We start from the raw sequence: 19,397 nt of genomic DNA, 5'->3' as shown, positions 1-19,397 counted from the left end.
GTCGTTCAAAACCAAGAAAACGATTTGTCTGTCGATTGATAAATCCATTCAGATGGATGTGACATTCGTCTGTAAACCACACATTATAAAAAAATAGGGGTTGTTCATAAACCATTGCCAAAGCTGAAACACAATAAACAACTCTTGATTTCTTGTCTTGTCTTGTCAAGTGTTGCTCAATCTGTATTTTATAGGGAAAACCACCAATCTTCCTAAACATTCTTCGGGTAGACGTTTCACTCAAATTCATTTTTAGAGATGTTCTGCGGAGACTTCTTTTTGGTGATTCTAACACCTGTTGAAAAAGCCTTCCTTGATTCGCATTTGCTGTCACAGTAACTGGACGACCAGTACAGCTTTTGCGTTGAGTTAGAACGCTTTCCGTTCGTCGAAATTTTGCAACGACTCTTAACAAGTCCTTATTAGTCGGTGCAGGCTTCTGAAACTCTTCCCGAAATTGATTGGCAACCATTAACAAACTAGGTCCATTTGATCGTCCATTCCCGTATGAGCGGGAATAACACTCAATAATAAATATTTTTTCTTGCGTTGTAAGCACCATTTCGAATCTTTTTGACAGTTTGTTAGAATAAACAATGTTTAAAAATACCATGACAACTATTGTCACTTGTTTCATATGACGCGATTATATTTCACAGGCTTCCTGATTTCAGTGTCCTTTGTTTTGGCGCATACCGTATTTTCCATATGATGTGTGCGGTGTCTTTTTGATGAAAAAACAATTTGATATAAAATCGTAAAATTGTCAATATCTCAGCCTTTATAAAAATCTGCAGTTAACTTAAATATTACTTAATTTACATTTTATTGACATAATCCGAGCAATACTCCGCAAATTGTTCAAAATCCTTTCAACATTGAAAAGCTATATTGATTGATTGTAAGAGTATCCCTAAAATTTTCCGCTTGCAGCTAAATCTGAAAGGTATACCAAAGCATCTCATAGAAGGGTTTCAAGGAGGATTTAGGACTGTAATATATATGGGGGTTGAAGTTATTGCTTACGGTGTCAGGTTCATACTGGGAAAACATCGATGAAAATTGCTTTTTTTTTTCTTTACGTGGATATTAAAATAGTGGTGGGTTATGGAGGATGTTTTATTGAAAAAAGGCGATAACTTTTACGAGGAAAATATCAAATTGTTCCAAGTTTATTACAGGATGTTCTTCTTCTTTTTTGTTTAAATCCGTAAATAATTTAATACAAAGGGTATTATTATAAAGACCACCTATCTTTGAACTCAAAATGATATAATATATCGCCGCTTCGCAAGAACGTTGGCTTAAATAAAAATTTAACGAAATTGACTTATTAACGCAGATCTACCAAAAATAAAAGTATCTATCGCGTGAATAACGACTAATGACGTTAATAGTAATACATAGTCGCTAAGAGATGGCACCAAGTGTCTATTTGTTTAGCGCGAAATTAGTTAAAGACTTAACATTTTCGTATGAATACAGACCCCAAGTTAGTTACGTCGCAGGTCGCAGAATAGCGCAGAATGTGAAGCAATTTGTGTGTTTATTTCTCGTCAAGGACGACCGATCTTATACTTACGATTAGTTTTTGTGAAAATTCTCTCTAAAATAAGGACCCTTTTTTAGTTAGGTCAGCGTTTTAACAAAGTTGAAGTTTTTCTGAGAAAAAAAAGACCCAAATGTAATAGGGGTTAACAAAAACACTTTATAAATTTATCCAGTTATCACAGTTTGTATTTAGATATATTTCTAACAAAATTGTATAGGTAATTTCTTTAAAGTAACAACTTATGCGGATTTATGCTCATAATCATATCCATAAAATTTTAAAATGCCTCTCCTCTAAAATCGTCTTTTTTTACTCAAGCCTACGTTCTTGCGAAGCGGCGATATGTATGATATTTTTTAAACGCTTTTATTTAGTTCAATAGTTTGCGTCAAATCTTTAGACCTTAACTTGACTGCCTTTTCTCCAATGCAAATGAATGAAAATTTGCAGACATATGCACTCGCGGGAACAATACACGAATAGTCAATAAAAAATAAAAATTTTATGCTTATTAATTGTTTAAATAAAAAAAACTATTTTAATGGAAAATGCTTAAATTCTCTTGTTTTTTACAATGTAAAAACTTAAAACTTTTACAAAATTATAGTTAATGATATGAACTATACATAATTTCACTTTTTACGTTAATTGTTTACGTTATGCTTCATAAATAAACAATAAAGTTTCAAATTTTTTGCCGATTCCGACTACTTTTCATGTTAGTACATCATAATATGTTTTACTTATACATATTTTAATAAACATGACGATATATTTTAATGTTTGAAAAGTGTAAGACTAAAAAGTAAAAAATAAAAAAATATGAAAAAAATTTTTTTAAGAAACGCTTTTCTTTAGTTACGAGTGACTAAAATTAAAAATATAAAAAAATCAACTAAAAAGCAAAAAATAAAAAAAATTGAAAAAATCCAACACATTCGTCAAAGAAAAGCGTGGCGCGTCTTCATCGAATAAACAGTTTTCGCCCCACGCTTTTCTTTAACGAATGTGTTAGATTTTTTCAATTTTTTTTATTTTTTGCTTTTTAGTTGATTTTTTAATAATTTTAATTTTAGTCACTCGTAACTAAAGAAAAGCGTTTCTTAAAAATATTTTTTTTTTATATTTTTTTATTAAAACTTTTTAAATATTATGTTTGTATAGAATTATAGGCCTGGATCCCGCGTCCAAAAAAAGTTCATTAATAGCAAGCTGAAAATTTGTTAATAGCTTAACGTTGTCTAGTCGGACAAACTTTGATGTATGGGAACACTGGAACAGGGGAAGTTTTAATTGTGTCACTCGAATCCTCAGAATACTCGAATCCTGAGAAAACAAATAAGTATTCTTGAAAAATTGAAACGCACAATGAAAGATTATATTATTACCGAGGCCGAAAGTCCTTAGAATAACCAAAAAGATTCTTTTGAATGAGATATTTGAAATTAAAAATCACACTAAAGTTTCTGTTTTTTCGCCCCTGTAATTTATTAAAATAAACATTATAGAAGCTTTCACGACTTTCAGCCCTCGGTAATAACGCAATCTTTCATTCTGCGTTTAAATTTTTCAAAAATACTTATTAGTTTTCTCAGGATTCTAAAAAAAATAAATGCATTTTAAAAATATTGGCGCGCGTAATTTTGCGCCTATGCCCTTAAGTTTCAGTTTTGTTTAAAATAATAATTGTGATTAGTTAATTTTATGATTATATTTTATAAAAATGCCCTAGGTCTGAACAGCCTGTTGGGCGTATCAATAAAAATGTATTTGCGTTCTTGAAGTGCTGCATCACCCTATATGTTAATCGTGCAATGATGTTCATAACGATCTAAATGAAATCCCTATAGATTTAATCACTTAATTAAGCGTAAAATTAGGCCAAAACCGTTAAGATAAAAGCAGGCGATGATTGCTATAAAAACTATCCAGGTTATAGGGAAAAGTGGAAGAGGACTTAAGGTGATACAGTAGCGATCAACAGGTAGCAAAAACGCGTTCCAAGATTGTGGCTGTAATTTTGAATATTTTTTCGAGATATTTGGCATACGTATTCGTAATATAATAAAGAATGGCGGTACAGAGCCCAATTTGAAAAATATATTAATATGTGGAAATTACTCTGTAATTAAATACAATATTAAAAAAACGAGCCTGTACCGCCATTAAGAAGAACAAAAAAATACACTTTCTTCAAATAAACTTTTTTATCCGATGCCTAGATTTTGTGTCATTTTGGAACTACTAAAATTTTTTATTTCATTAGTAGTTCCAAAAAGGCACAAAATCTAGGCATGGGATATAAAAGCTTATTTGAAGAAAGTGTATTTTTTTGTTCTTCTTAATGGCGGTACAGGCTCGTTTTTTTAATATTGTATTTAATTACAGAGTAATTTCCCCATATTAATATATTTTTCAAATTGGGCTCTGTACCGCCATTCTTTATTATATTACGAATACGTGTGCCAAATATCTCGAAAAAATGTTCAAAATTACAGCCGCAATCTTGGAACGCATTTTCGCTACCTGTTGATCGCTACTGTTCCCTCTTAAAGATCGCTCGCTACTGTCTGGTTCCTATAAATATAGACGTCTACTAAAAATAAACTTACCTATAAAAAGCGCATAAATAGTTTCTATCTATTCAAGTCATTACACTCGTTTTCCATTGTCCCGATATTAAACAGGAAGCGCATCCTTTTCGTTGACACAATTCGCGTGACACAATCTTCAAACAAACGGAATTTATTAACTAATCACTATGGGAAGAAACAAGAATGAAAAATGAGCACCAGTGCATGGCATTTGCTAATGATCTAACGATCTCAGCAAGAACCACGAAATAAGTAAATATATGAACATGGGAGGGATAGAAGAAAAAAAATATTTTAGTGTGAAGTGGTAAAAGTTATCATTTTAAAAAATCATATCAAGGAGCTTCACATTTGTTGGTCTGTGTCCTTTGAACTGACAAGAACCACAAATTCTTATCGAGCAGGGAATCATGTTGCCCTTTGAGCATGCCTAACACATTCAATATTTTAACATCGACTTGCAGTCTCTATAAATATTATATATAGTCCGTCCGCTCTAACTTTTCCCATACGTTACGACTTATTTTCAAACAAAGTAAGTCAAAACCTAAAGTGAATCGATCGTCGACGTGTATATATGTTACAGTTCAAGTTGATTATCCAGTTGGAGTTGACTCCAACTAGTTGGAGTCAACTCTAACGGCTGGTTTCAGTAAAAGTTGATTATAAATATAAAATGAAGATTTATATTCAACATTTACTAGTAAAAGTAGACTCCAACTAGGAAAAGTATACTCTTCCCAATGCCATTTAGTAAAAGTTGATTCTGGTTCACACAAACAGCCGATTCTAGAAATTACATGTTACTGAATATGTTCAAATTAGTTTAGGCTGTATCGTCGCCCCCGTTAGGTAAATTACTCCAATTCGAATTTTTTGCACAAACTTACTCAAAAAGAGGTCCTTATAACAAATCTACTGGGTGCCAGGCACTACTTGATCGATAAATTTTTTAAACATTTTTTTAGACAAATTCACAAAAATAATTTTTTCACTTCGAACAATTTTTTTTAGATCATTTGGGTTAGTCTGAGCAAAAAAAGGTATTTTGTGATTTTTCTCTAAAATTGATTGTTGTCCAGTTATACGCGATTTAAAATTTGAAAAATGCGAAAATAGCCACTTTCAAGGCTTAATAACTCGTTTAAAATCCATTATTAATTATTATGAAAGTCAGAAAGTGACCAAATCAAAGTTTAGAGCCCCCTCTACAAGATCCAGCAGAAATTTTTGTCACTACATATTTTATTACTAATCTTTATCTTTAATTGTTAACAATGAGCGCTAAGTGCGTATTAGGCGGCCGTCAATGGTGAGTGCTAAAGAGATACACCATTCCGGCCGTCCAATGGTGAATCTCACTCGCATTCGCATTGACGGCCGCCTCAATACACGCTTAGCGCTCATTGTTGATAATTAAAAATAATATCTTATTAATGAAATAATGACAAAAATTTCTTCAGGATCTTATAGAGGTAGCTTTAATTTTTGATTTTTTTTAGTTTCTGACTTTCATAATATATAATATCGTATGGCATTTTTGCCTTTCGGAAAGTTCCGGCGCCAATTACATCTTTAACCCTGTTTCAAGTAACTAGTGTCGATGTACACTAGCCCAGGGGGACCTATGGCTTAACGTGCTCTCCGAGGCACGGTGAGACGGCTCGTGTCATTATCGGAAATGAAAATGGTTTGTCTTTGGCAGGACCGCAAATAATGATATGTACCACCAGTGGTACATGTACCACAGATTGAGAACCGCTGCTTTACATAATATGAGATAGAGTAGATAAAAATTATTTTTGTGAATTTGGTTAACAAAAATTGGTTAAACAATTTTTCGACCGCGGTACCGCGTGACACCCTGTATATTTGTTATAAGGATTGTTATACGAATGTATTTCTTTGAGTAAGTTCGTGCAAAAAAATCGAATCAGAATAATTTACCTAACGGGGGCGACGTTACAGGCTATACTAATAAGTAGTTGAAACGGTCAAAACAAAGAAACGCACACTCATCAAAAATGCACTTGCGATTCTCGTATAATCAACATTTACTGAATCGATCCAGGAAGAGTCAACTCCAACTAGTAAAAGTTGATTTAAATTTTTAAAATCATCTTTTACTGCTCGTTTCAGTTGGAGTTGACTCCAACTAGTTGGAGTCAACTCTAACTGAGAATCAACTTGAACTGTAACATATACATTTTTTATACTGTATACTAAATACTACACACATCAGCGTACGTTTCACTTTAGGTTTTGACTTAATTTGTTTGAAAATAAGTCGTGACGCATGGGAAAAGGTAGAGCGGACGGACTATAAGTATCATGTAAGATGTAAACCATATTTCTCGATGTTACCAATTTCATAAGGTTGCTAGTTTCATGTACTAAGCAGAACGCACTGAAGATGATCTGATCTAGATCGAAAACATTTTGCGAATCCTTTTGGATGACTTTTAATGGTTTTTAATAAACTTTTTTATACCATTGTACAAACGAAGTTTTTACATCTGTATAATTTTTTTAATTACAGTATACAGCCAGCTACTGGGATTTTCCCATTGATTTTGTTATAATTTTAAATGGGCTGACAATTTTGGACATTAAATAAGAAGGAAGAGGAGACTCTGGAGAGATGTGAAAGGAAACTATTGAGACGCATGTTCGGAGAAAGGAAGACATAAGACGGGTGGAAGGGAAGAACCAACAACGAATTAATGGAATTGTACAAAGAACCTACCATCCAGGGGCGTAACAGAGGCCCCCGCAGCATGAAGCTTGCGGGGGGCCCAATATGTCAGGGGCCCCATCTGGTCGTCTAATATATGTAAAAATGTGTTATTGTTATATTATTTTGCGCATACATACGCAACGTTTTTTTAAGCAATGCAGTATTGAAAATGAAGTTGCCCATCAGATAGATACAATAATGTATAGTATGTATGTATTGTACGTATTAATAAAATTGTAGATATATTCGCTGATAGTAGTGCACGAAGAAAGTTGTTCATTTCATAGAATAATACTATGTGATAATGTAGTCGTTTATTAATTTTATTTCTATTTTATTCTATACTAATAAAGATGAAAAATGTGAGTTGTCATAAACAGTGCATGAATACACTAATAGAATAGTAAATGACCGTTTTGGAGTGTAATTATATCAGCGAGCGTCACGACGTATTTGCTTGGAAATTTGGATTTAGATTCTACTTATCCTCCATTTCAAAGTTGGAGTTGTGTCGTTGATTGCTTTTACTTTGGGGGTGAAAGTCACCTCTTCTTGGGGAGTGAAAAATATATGTTTAAAATAAGTCAATACTTTTCATTTGACTTGCGAGTGAAAATGTTTATTTTTCAACAAAAAAAAAACACGTATTCAGGCGAATTTTCGCAAATAACTCAAAAAATAAGTATTTTATCGAATTAACTATTATCGAAAAATTATCGAAAAAATATTTTAGCAAAAATGTAACTTATAAAAAACAAAAAAAAATGGTGTACCTATTCATGAAGTCTATCGACACAGTAAAAGGGAAGTTGTAAGCTCATGAAAAATTGTTCTTATTCGTTCAATTTCATATCGAATATTTCAACGTAAAGTAACCAACAAACAAAGCACTTTTCGGAAAAAACTCATTAAATCTTTTTTTACTGTTTAAAAAAGAGCTTTATTTTTATTTTTTTATAGCATTTTATAGCAAGCTTCTAGCATCAAAACTAAGCAAGTTAAGCTCAAAATAAAATTGGCCCCTTTTTTGCTAAAGAAACGTGAAGACCTTCCCCTAAGATGGATCGGTTCGAAGTTCTGATTTTTGAAAAAGATTGGTTTTATAGTAAAAAAAGGTTTTTTTTAATCTCAAATAGTAAAGAAATATAGGTTTTGCTTTTATAAATATTTTGGTTTTATTTTGATTTTCTGTAAGACAAAAATTGGTTAAGATATGGCTGTCAAAATTTGCATACACTTGTAATTATTGACTCGTTAGAGCCCTTTCAAATAAAACCTATTCAAAAATATGCACTTTGAACCGGTAAAATTTACAGGTCATATAAAAAAAAGTTAAGCAATTTGTAAAGCGGTAATGATTAGTTTCATTTGGGTTAGATTGGGCGAGTTGATAGGGGAAGATTTTGACATGTTTTTTTCCAAAAAAATGCTTTAACTGTATTTTGAGCGGAACTCGCTTAGTTTTGATAATAGAAATTTTTAAAAGAGTAAAAAATATCTAATTTTTTTTTAAACGCTTTAAAAAAGTTTTAATGAGTTTTCCCTGAAAAGTGCTTAATTTTTTGGTTATTTCACGTTTAAATATTCGATTGGGAATTTGACGAATAAGAACAATTTTTCATGAGCTACAAATTTGCAGTTACTTGGTCGATAGACTTCATTTTTGTATCAGCTACATTTTTGCTACTTACGAATACTTACTTTTTGAGTTATTTGCGAAAAACCGCCTGAAAACGAGTTTTTTTTTGTTGAACAATGTTCAGCTTTTTCACTCGTAAATAACTCGAAAAGTATTTACTGGACCACTTCGGTGGTAACATCGAAAATTACATGATATCGCCATATTTCACGTTTATTTACTGGGCTATAACACTTAGAAGTTTTTGTTACACATGTCGCATTTAGTAATTTTTTAAAGGGGGCCCCATTTTCAATTCTGCCAAGTGCCAATTACGCCACTGCTACCATCACAAGGTTCAAGGCTCAGATAGTGTTGGGACATGTAGAAAGAACGGCAGAGAAGAGAATGCCTAAACTTGTTATGACCGCAGAAAACTAATCGGTTCCAAAAGAAGAGTTGGATCCGGAACAAGATGGATTAATAAAGTAAAGGAAGAAAGGAAAACTTTAAATAGGTGAAGGTGAGCGACTGGAAAGGAAAACACAAAACAGAAGCGAATGAAGAAATATTGTTCATCAGGTCTTTTAGAATAGTTAACAATTTTGTATATTACTTAAGTTTTAGTTTTGTTTAAAATAATTGTAATTAGTTAATTTTATTATTTAATTTTATAAAAATGCCCTAGGTGTGAACAGCCTGTTGTGCGTATCAATAAAAATGTATTTGCGTGCTTGGAATGCTGCATCACCCTGTACGTTAATCGTGCAATGATGTTCATAACGATCTAAATGAAATCTCTAGAGATTTATGCCCGGTTGCACCAACAGATCTTAAACTTAAGTCGAGAATATCATAAGAATTAATATAATATAATTATAATATATTACAATAAGAATACCATAATATAATAATAGATATAATTGATAATAAGGTAAGAATCTAAAATTATGGTGCAACGTAAGTGATACTCAAGAAGGCCCTATTTATAAGTAGAGCTTAGCTAATCTGGAACTTAAGATCTGTTGGTGCAACCAGGCATAAATCACTTAATTAAGCGTAAAATTAGGCCAAAAGCGTTAAGATGAAAGCAGGTGATGATTGCTATAAAAACTATCCAGGTTATAGGGAACAGTGGAACAGGATTTAAACATCGCTCGGTCCTGTCTGGTTCCTATAAATATAGACGTCTACTAAAAATAAACTTACCTATAAAAAGCGCATAAATAGTTTCTATCTATTCAAGTCATTACACTCGTTTTTCCATTGTCCCGATTTTAAACAGGAACCACATCCTTTTCGTTAACACAATTCGCGTGACACAATCTTCAAACGGACGGAATTTATTAACTAAACACTATGGGAAGAAACAAGAATGAAACATGGGCACCAGTGCATGGTATTTGCTGATGATCTAACGCTCTCAGCAAGATCCACGAAAAAAGTAAAAAGAGTGGCGAAGAAAATTATTGAAGAAGGGGAACATGGGAGGGCCAGAAGAAAAAAAATATTTAATGTGAGGTTTGTAAGTAGTAAAAGTGGGTGGACAATTTTGGACATTAAATAAGAAGGAAGAAGATACTCTGGAGAGTTGGGAAAGGAAACTATTGAGATGCGTATTCGGAAAAAGGAAGACAGAAGACGGGTGGAAGAGAAGAACCAACAACAAATGAATGGCTTTGTACAAAGAACTTAACATCACAAGGTTCGTCAAGTCGTAAAGGATCAGATAGTATTGGAAGATGTAGAAAGAACGACAGAGAAGAGAATGCCAAAACTTGTTATGACCGCAGAAACCTAATCGGTTCCAAAAGAAGAGTTGGACCCGGAACAAGATGGATTAATAAAGTGAAGGGAGAAAGGAAAACTTTAAATAGGTGAAGGTGAGCGACTGGAAAGGAAAAGCACAAAACAGAAGCGAATGAAGAAATATTGTTCATCAGGTCTTTTAGAGTAGTTAAAAATTTTGTATATTACTTAAGTTTCAGTTTTGTTTAAAATAATTGTACTTAGTTAATTTTATGATTTCATTTTATAAAACTGTCCTAGGTGTGAACAGCCTGTTGTGCGTATCAATAAAAATGTATTTGCGTTCTTGGAGTGCTGCATCACTCTGTACGTTAATCGTGCAATGATGTTCATAACGATCTAAATGAAATCCCTAGAGATTTAATCACTTAATTAAGCGTAAAATTAGGCTAAAAGCGTTAAGATAAAAGCAGGCGATGATTGCTACCTATATAAAAACTATCCAGGTTATAGTGAAAAGTGGAAGAGGAATTTAACATCGCTTGCTTCTGTCTGGTTCCTATGAATATAGACACCTCTACCAAAAATAAACTTACCTATAAAAAGCGCATAAATAGTTTCTATCTATTCAAGTCATTACACTCGTTTTTACATTGTCCCAATCTTCAAACGAACGTAATTTATTAACTAAACATTATGAGAACAAACTAGTATAAACAATGAGCACCAGTACATTGATCTAACGATCTCAGCAAGATCCACGAAATAAGTAAGAAGAGTGGTGAAGAAAATTATTGAAGGACAAATATTCGGATAGGAGCTAAAGGAAGACAAAACCAAATATATGAACATGGGAGGGATAGAAGAAAAAAAAATATTTTAGTGTGAAGTGGTAAAAATTATAATTTTAAATGGACGGAAAATTTTGGACATTAAATAAGAAGGAAGAGGAGACTCTGGAAAGATGTGAAAGGAAACTATTGAGACGCATGTTCGGAGAAAGGAAGACATAAGACGGGTGGAAGAGGAGAACCAACAACGAATTAATGGAATTGTACAAAGAATCTACCATCACAAGGTTCGTCAAGTCGTAAAGGATCAAATGGTGTTGAGACATGTAGAAAGAACGGCAGAGAAGAGAATGCCTAAACTAATTATGACCAGAAAACTAATCGGTTCCAAAAGAAGAGGTAGACCCGGAACAAGATGGATTAATAAAGTAAAGGAAGAAAGGAAAACTTTAAATAGGTGAAGGTGAGCGACTGGAAAGGAAAACACAAAACAGAAGCGAATGAAGAAATATTGTTCATCAGGTCGTTTAGCGTATTTAACAATTTTATATATTACCTACTTAAGTTTCAGTTTTGTTTAAAATAATAATTGTAATTAGTTAATTTTATGATTTCATTTTATAAAACTGCCCTAGGTGTGAACAGCCTGTTGTGCGTATCAATAAAAATGTATTTGCGTGCTTGGAATGCTGTATCACCCTGTACGTTAATCGTGCAATGATGTTCATAACGATCTAAATGAAATCCCTAGAGATTTAATCACTTAATTAAGCGTAAAATTAGGCCAAAAGCGTTAAGATAAAAGCAGGCGATGATTGCTATAAAAACTATTCAGGTTATAGGGAAAAGTGGAAGAGGATTTAAACATCGCTCGGTCCTGTCTGGTTCCTATAAATATAGACGTCTCCTAAAAATAAACTTACCTATAAAAATCGCATAAATAGTTTGTATCTATTCAAGTCATTACACTCGTTTTTCCATTGTCCCGATATTAAACAGGAACCGCATCTTTTCGTTAACACAATTCGTGTGACACAATCTTCAAACCAACGAAATTTATTAACTAAACACTATGGGAACAAACAAGCATGACAAATGAGCACCAGTGCATGGTATTTGCTGATGATCTAACGATCTCAACAAAATCCACGAAAGAAGTAAGAATAGTGATGAAGAAAATTATTGAAGAAGGACAGAAATTCGGATTGGAGCTAAAGGAAGACAAAAGCAAATATATGAACATGGGAGGGACAGAAGAAAAAAAATATTTTAGTGTGAAGTGGTAAGAGTTATAATTTTAAAAAAATCATATCAAGGAGCTTCACTTTTGTTGGTCTGTGTCCATTGAACTGGCAAGAACCGCAAGTTGTTATCGAGCAGGGAACCATGTTGTCTTTTGAGCACTCCTAACACATTCAATCTTTTAACATCGACTTGGAGTCTCTATAAATATCATATAAGTATCATGTGTAAACCATATTTCTCGATGTTACCAATATCATAAGGTTGCTAGTTTCATGTACTAAGCACCACGCACTGAAGATGATCTGATCTAGATCGAAAACGTTTTGCGAATCCTTTTAAATTATGGTATGCAACCAGATACTGGGATTTTCCCATTGATTTTGTTATAATTTTAAATGGGCGGACAATTTTGGACATTAAATAAGAAGGAAGAGGAGACTCTGGAGAGATGTGAAAGGAAACTATTGAGACGCATGTTCGGAGAAAGGAAGACATAAGACGGGTGGAAGAGAAGAACCAACAACGAATTAATGGAATTGTACAAAGAACCTACCATCACAAGGTTCGTCAAGTCGTAAAGGCTCAGATGGTGTTGGGACATGTAGAAAGAACGGCAGAGAAGAGAATGCCTAAACTTGTTATGACAAGACAATTAATCGGTCCCAAAAGAAGAGGTAGATTAGAGATGGATTAATAAAGTGGAGGAAGAAAGGAAAACTTTAAATAGGTGAAGGTGCGCGACTGAATGAATGAAGAAATATTGTTCATCAGGTCTTTTAGAGTAGTTAACAATTTTGTATATTACTTAAGTTTTAGTTTTGTTTAAAATAATTGTTGTTAATTAATTTTATGATTGTATTTTATTAAAATGCCCTAGTCTGAACAGCCTGTTGTGCGTATCAATAAAAATGTATTTGTGTTCTTGGAGTGCTGCATCACCCTGTATGTTAATCATGCAATGATGTTCATAACGATCTAAATGAAATCCCTAGAGATTTAATCACTTAATTAAGCGTAAAATTAAGACAAACGCGTTAAGATAAAAGCAGGCGATGATTGCTATAAAAACTATCCAGGTTATAGGGAAAAGTGGAAGAGGATTCCAAGATCGCTCGCCTCAGTCTGCCATCATCATCCACAGCTATTCCAACCATCATCGAATATAAGTCCCCTTAGGTGTGTCCGTTCATTTGTGTGTGTTGATTTTTGCATCCATTCGCTTGATACCATCAGTACATCTAGTTTGAGGTCTGCTTCTATTTCCGTTATTTGTTCTTGGTCTACATTCAACAATTTGCTTCATCCAATCCATTATTCCTAAGTGTCCAGCCCATTCAACTTCAACATGGCAATCTTTTAGATTATATCTGTTACGTCTTCTTATTTCTTCATTTAATTTTCAATTTGAGGAAAGCAAATAGAAGGGGGGAAAGGGAGCGTTGGCGTTCTACATCACAGTGGAGCAAACAAATGAAAACAACAATGGAAAAAAGAGATTAGGTGTAATCGAAAGTTTTGCAACCAAATGAATGTATTAGCTAATTTGTTCTCTAGTGTGAGGTCTGTAAGTAGCAAAAGTTATAATTTTAAAAGTGTGGACAATTTTGAATACCTGGATGTAGCATATGTTTGAAAATAAGGCAAACTCCGAATAACAGTAACTAGACCCACAATAACATATGCCTTAATATTAGTTTTAACTACTCTAAATAGTCCTAACTACCCTAAACTAATATCCAAAAAAGGGGATAACTGGAGAGATGGGAAAAGGATCCATTGATGCGCGTGTTCGGGGGATATAAGACATAAGACGGGTAGGAGAGACGACACCACAACGTATTAAGGTTTTTACAAAAAATCTATCATCACCAGATTCGTCAAGTCAGTCAAAAAAGATCAGATGGTTGGTACATTTAGAAAGAATGGCAGCGAACAGAATGCCTAAACTTGTTATGACCAAAAAACTGATCGCTCGAAAAGAATAGTGAATTAATCAAGTGGAGGAAGACCAATCAAGTGAAGGTGAAGGACTGTAGAGGAGTGCATATAGATTTTCACTTCCGAAAAAATCAAACAAGATAGAACTTTTTGTAATTTCATTAAGAAATGTTTAATAAACAACATATCAAAAAGTTCTACTCGAGAAGTAGGTGCTTCATTTTTTATTAAACAAATGAACTGTGAAATTAGATGCTTTTTTAAATAGCTCCGAAAATACAAATTTTAGAAAAAAACTGACTTGACCATTGAAAAATTCAGAAAATTTTACAAAAAAAACTTTATACAAAGATTTTTCTAAAATTAAATGTGTAGCTTCTACAATTTTTTTTTATAACGCTAAAGTCGCCCTTCTCAGAAACATTGGCGCACTGTAAACTAGCGTTCGACGAAGTGCACGCTTGAGTAATTTTAATTCTTTAACTAATGGATCAAATGAAATTTTGCAAATTGGACATGAAAGAAGAATAATTAAGCTATCTTATGGTTATAATAATAAGAAATAGAATATATGGGCATAAGTACAGTGTGGGCGAAAAGTGAGACTTACATGAATTTTGTTTAAAAATTATTTAAAAATGTGTAACTAATACAATTTTTCTTATAAAACTCTCAATTTTGCACAACTTACCTTTCAAATATCTTACTAAACGATGTTTCATTAAAAAAAAATCTCAAAAATTTAATTCAAATGATACGACGTCTCAAAAAATGTAATTTTTGAATACTTCTTAGTTTTACAGAATTACCACCAATTTAAGACGGTATTACTCAAGTTTGAACAGATTTATTACAATTTTATAGGTATTTTTTTAAAGCTTAGGATGTAATATTTAAAATGCACTAAATTATTTTACTTTAGAAATTAGATAAACTATTTCTTTTTGAGAAAATTAAGAAAGATAACAAAAATGTAATACAAAAACCGAAAATTACCAGCTAAAAAAATGTTTATACAAAGTGATCAAAACTTTTTTCTGTAAAACTTGCCTGAAATACATTTATTAATAAGCTTTAACAATAATAAATGTTCAACAAAAAAATATTTTTTTAGCTCTTATACAGTATGTCTGCGTAACTTGGAACCTATTGATAACTTTTTTATTATCAGTTTTACAAAAAAAAGTTATTCCTTATAAAATACTCTGAAGCGTATATACTCTAACATTCAACCATCGAATATCAAATTTTAATAATTTTATACGAGGTTTGTTAAAAAATATGAATTTTACTCAAGACCAAAGTGCCTTTATATTTCACAATATCGAAAATTGTTATTAAAAAGTTGTTTGGAATTAAAAAATATGTGTCAGTGTTCAATTATATCCTTCTAATTAAAATATTGTGAATAATAGAGGCACTTAACTCTTAAGAAAAAATCATATTTTTTACATACCTCGTATAAAATTGAAAAGTTTAATATCTGATAGTTGTATCTTAAATTTTAGACCAGCTGGAGCATTTTATGAAGAATAACTTTTTTTTTGTAAAATTGATAATAAAATAGTTATCATAATTGTAATAAAATGATGATGGGTATCCGTAATTTGAGAAAAAAGTGATTTTTTTTTCGATTAGAATGATGTAATTGTGTATTAAAATATAGTTTTTAATTTCAAACAATTTTTCATTCTAGCATTTTTTAATATTCTGGAATATAGCGAACTCTTTAACGAAATTCATATTTTTGACACAACTCGTATACAATTGATAAAATTTGATGTCTGATAGTTGAGCTTTAGACTTTAAACTATGCAGAGCATTTTATGCAGAATAACTTTTTTTTTCGTAAAATTTATAATAAACAAGTTTTCCATGTGGTTCCTAGCTACGCAGACATACCTACTGTATAAGAGTTTCTATATAAGAATTTTCAAATTCCTAATGCCATATTCGGATTCAGCATAATCAAAAACAAAATAGAACCATATTTAATCGAAGTAAAATGATGAATTGATTTTTAGAATTATTTATATAAAAAATTGTTATTGTTTAAACAATTAATAAACAATTAGCGGCCAAATCTGCGAGTAGAACTTTTTACTTTAACATGTATATAAACTAAGAGAAAAAGTTTTAAGAAAATATAAGCTTGTTTGAATTTTTCCGGAACAATGCATGTTTTCGTTCTAATTGCACTCCCTTACTGGAGAAAAAAGCACAAACAGAATTAAATGGAAAAATATATTACCTACTTTAGTTTGAGTTTTGTTTAAAATAATTGTAGTTAGTTAATTTTATGATTTCATTTTATAAAATGCCCTAGATCTGAACAGCCTGTTGTGCGTATCAATAAAAATGTATTTGCGTTCTTGGAGTGCCGCATCACCCTGTACGTTAATCGTGCAATGATGTTCATAACGATCTAAATGAAATCTCTAGAGATTTAATCACTTAATTAAGCGTAAAATTAGGCCAAAAGCGTTAAGATAAAAGCAGGTGATGATTGCTATAAAAACTATCCAGGTTATAGGGAACAGTGGAAGAGGATTTAAACATCGTTCGGTCCTGTCTGGTTCCTATAAATATAGACGTCTCCTAAAAATAAACTTACCCATAAAAAGCGCATAAATAGTTTCTATCTATTCAAGTCATTACACTCGTTTTTCCATTGTCCCGATTTTAAACAGGAACCGCATCCTTTTGGTTAACACAAATCGCGTGACACAATCTTCAACCGGACGTAATTTATTAACTAAACACTATAGGAAGAAACAAGAATGAAAAATGAGCACCAGTGCATGGTATTTGATGATGATCTAACGATCTTAGCAAGAACCACGAAAGAAGTAAGAAGAGTGGTGAAGAAAATTGTATTATAAAATAGGACATTCTGTATAACATATGTTTAAAACTCACTCAAAGTCATTACTCGATGTAGTATCCGTTCTTGGATTCAATAACCGCGAGTAACATTGGATTGTCATGTTTGTTATTATTTAAAGGTGTATATAAACATTAACTCGGGCGAGAAAGAGATTATGGTTATTGTTGTATTTAGCAAGTAGACACGGTTATGATAGGTCGCGTCTTTATTGTAAATAACATGGTTGAATCACCAAGAGTTCGATTTAAATATAATGTTATCGAATAAACTGAGTTTTAATTAATTGGGACCAGAAGGCATTAACGTCACACATATTTATGATAAAATTATTGAAGAGGACAGAAATTCGGATTGGAGCTAAAGGAAGACAACACCAAATATATGAACTTGGAAGGGACAGAAGAAAAAAATATTTTAATGTGAGGCTTGTAAGTGATATAAGTTGCTAAAAAATTTTGGACATTAAATAAGAAGGAAGAGGATAGTCTGGAGAGTTGAGAAAGGAAACTATTGAGATGCGTATTCGGAAAAAGGAAGACATATGACGGGTGGGAGAGAAGAACCAACAATAAATGAATGGCTTTGTACAAAGAACCTACCATCACAAAATTCATCAAGTCACAAAGGATCAAATGGTGTTAGGACACGTAGAAAGAACGGCAGAGAAAAAATGCCTAAACTAATTATGACAAGAAAACTCATCGGCCCCAAACGAAGAGGTACACTCAAAACGCGATGAATTAATAAAGTGAAGGAAGAAAGGAAAGCTTAAAAAGGTGAAGGTGAACGACTGGAAAAGAAAACCACAAAACAGAAGTGAATGGAGAAATATTGTTCATCAGGTGTTTTAGAGTAGTTAACAATTTTATATATTACGTACTTAAATTTCAGTTTTGTTTAAAATAATTGTACTTAGTTAATTTTATGATTTCATTTTATAAAAATGCCCTAGATCTGAACAGCCTGTTGTGCGTATCAATAAAAATGTATTTGCGTGCTTGGAATGCTGCATCACCCTGTACGTTAATCGTGCAATGATGTTCATAACGATCTAAATGAAATCCCTAGAGATTTAATCACTTAATTAAGCGTAAAATTAGGCCAAAAGCGTTAAGATGAAAGCAGGTGATGATTGCTATAAAAACTATCCAGGTTATAGGGAACAGTGGAACAGGATTTAAACATCGCTCGGTCCTGTCTGGTTCCTATAAATATAGACGTCTCCTAAAAATAAACTTACCTATAAAAAGCGCATAAATAGTTTCTATCTATTCAAGTCATTACACTCGTTTTTTCATTGTCCCGATATTAAACAGGAACCGCATCCTTTTCGTTAACACAATTCGCGTGACACAATCTTCAAACCAACGTAATTTATTAACTAAACACTATGGGAGACGTTAAGCCTAAAGATATATTTCCTGCAGCTTTTAACCAGGCAACCAAGATTGCAACCGTGTCCTATTTCGCGCGGCACAGTTAGGCGTTCACCCGCGAGAAAGCGAGGAATTGCGTCGGTTTGCGCACCCGATGTACGGTACAGGGGTGGTTTGGCCTCCCTCTCGCCAAAGCACTTGCGCGAGCTTTATATCAAATGGAATTCGATTGCTTCGTAACAAAATCTCAATCAGTCAGGTATAAAATGTGGGAGAAATCAATTTTTGTAACCAAAACAACGGGTAGTGGGTGGGCTTTTATTCTAATACTCTCGAATTTATGCAGATACGGGCTATAAATACAAAATTTTCATTTTCTAATTAATTTTCCGCAGATTTTATGATGAAATGAAATAAGCGTTAACGAAATACGTTGGATCGGATGGCATTTTTTTAATAAACATCCCATTTAAGGGGATAGGCGCAAAATTTTTGACTAATGTAATGTTATTCAAATGCATTCATTTTTTTCGAATAGTGAGAAAACTAATAAGTATTTTTAAAATATTTAAAGGCTTAATGAAAGATTGCATTAATACCGAGGGCCGAAAGTCCCTGAGAACTTCTATAATGTTTATTTTAATAAGTTACAGGGGTTAAAAAGAAGAGAAAATTGAGTGTGACGTTTAATTTCAAATATCTCATCTAAAAGAAAGTTTTTGTTTATTCTAAGGGACTTTCGGCCCTCGCTAATGATATAATCTTTCATTCCGCGTTTAAATTTTTCAAAAATATTTATTAGTTTTTCCAGAATTAAAAAAAAAAATGAACACCATGTCCGTGGTGATATTTTCGAAATACTGCATTCGCTATCTTTGCAGACCTTCACTGGATTGGACGTCTCATTAGA

At 32.5% G+C, this 19,397-nt stretch overlaps 1 protein-coding gene across 4 annotated transcripts in view; it reads right to left on the bottom strand.

Annotated features, from left to right (window-relative positions):
• The window catches only part of LOC114336844 (protein FAM135A), a 74,436-nt gene extending 55,794 nt beyond the window's left edge, over nt 1-18,642 (bottom strand). The window contains exon 1 of one of the 4 annotated variants that reach the window (XM_050657524.1): nt 18,352-18,642. The gene's annotated coding sequence lies outside the window, so the exon portion shown is untranslated. Of the gene's footprint in view, nt 1-4,164; nt 4,240-9,710; nt 9,823-10,846; nt 10,901-18,351 lie in introns of those variants that run through there. The other 3 variants (XM_050657525.1, XM_028287232.2, XM_028287241.2) reach the window with 3 other exon arrangements.
• Between the last annotated feature and the right edge of the window lie 755 nt (nt 18,643-19,397).

This window comes from Diabrotica virgifera, chromosome 8, assembly GCF_917563875.1.
Source record: "Diabrotica virgifera virgifera chromosome 8, PGI_DIABVI_V3a".
Taxonomy (NCBI): Eukaryota; Metazoa; Arthropoda; class Insecta; order Coleoptera; family Chrysomelidae; genus Diabrotica; species Diabrotica virgifera.
The sequence above is the reverse complement of the archived record's forward strand: the minus strand, read 5'-3'. Positions and strand labels throughout refer to the sequence as shown.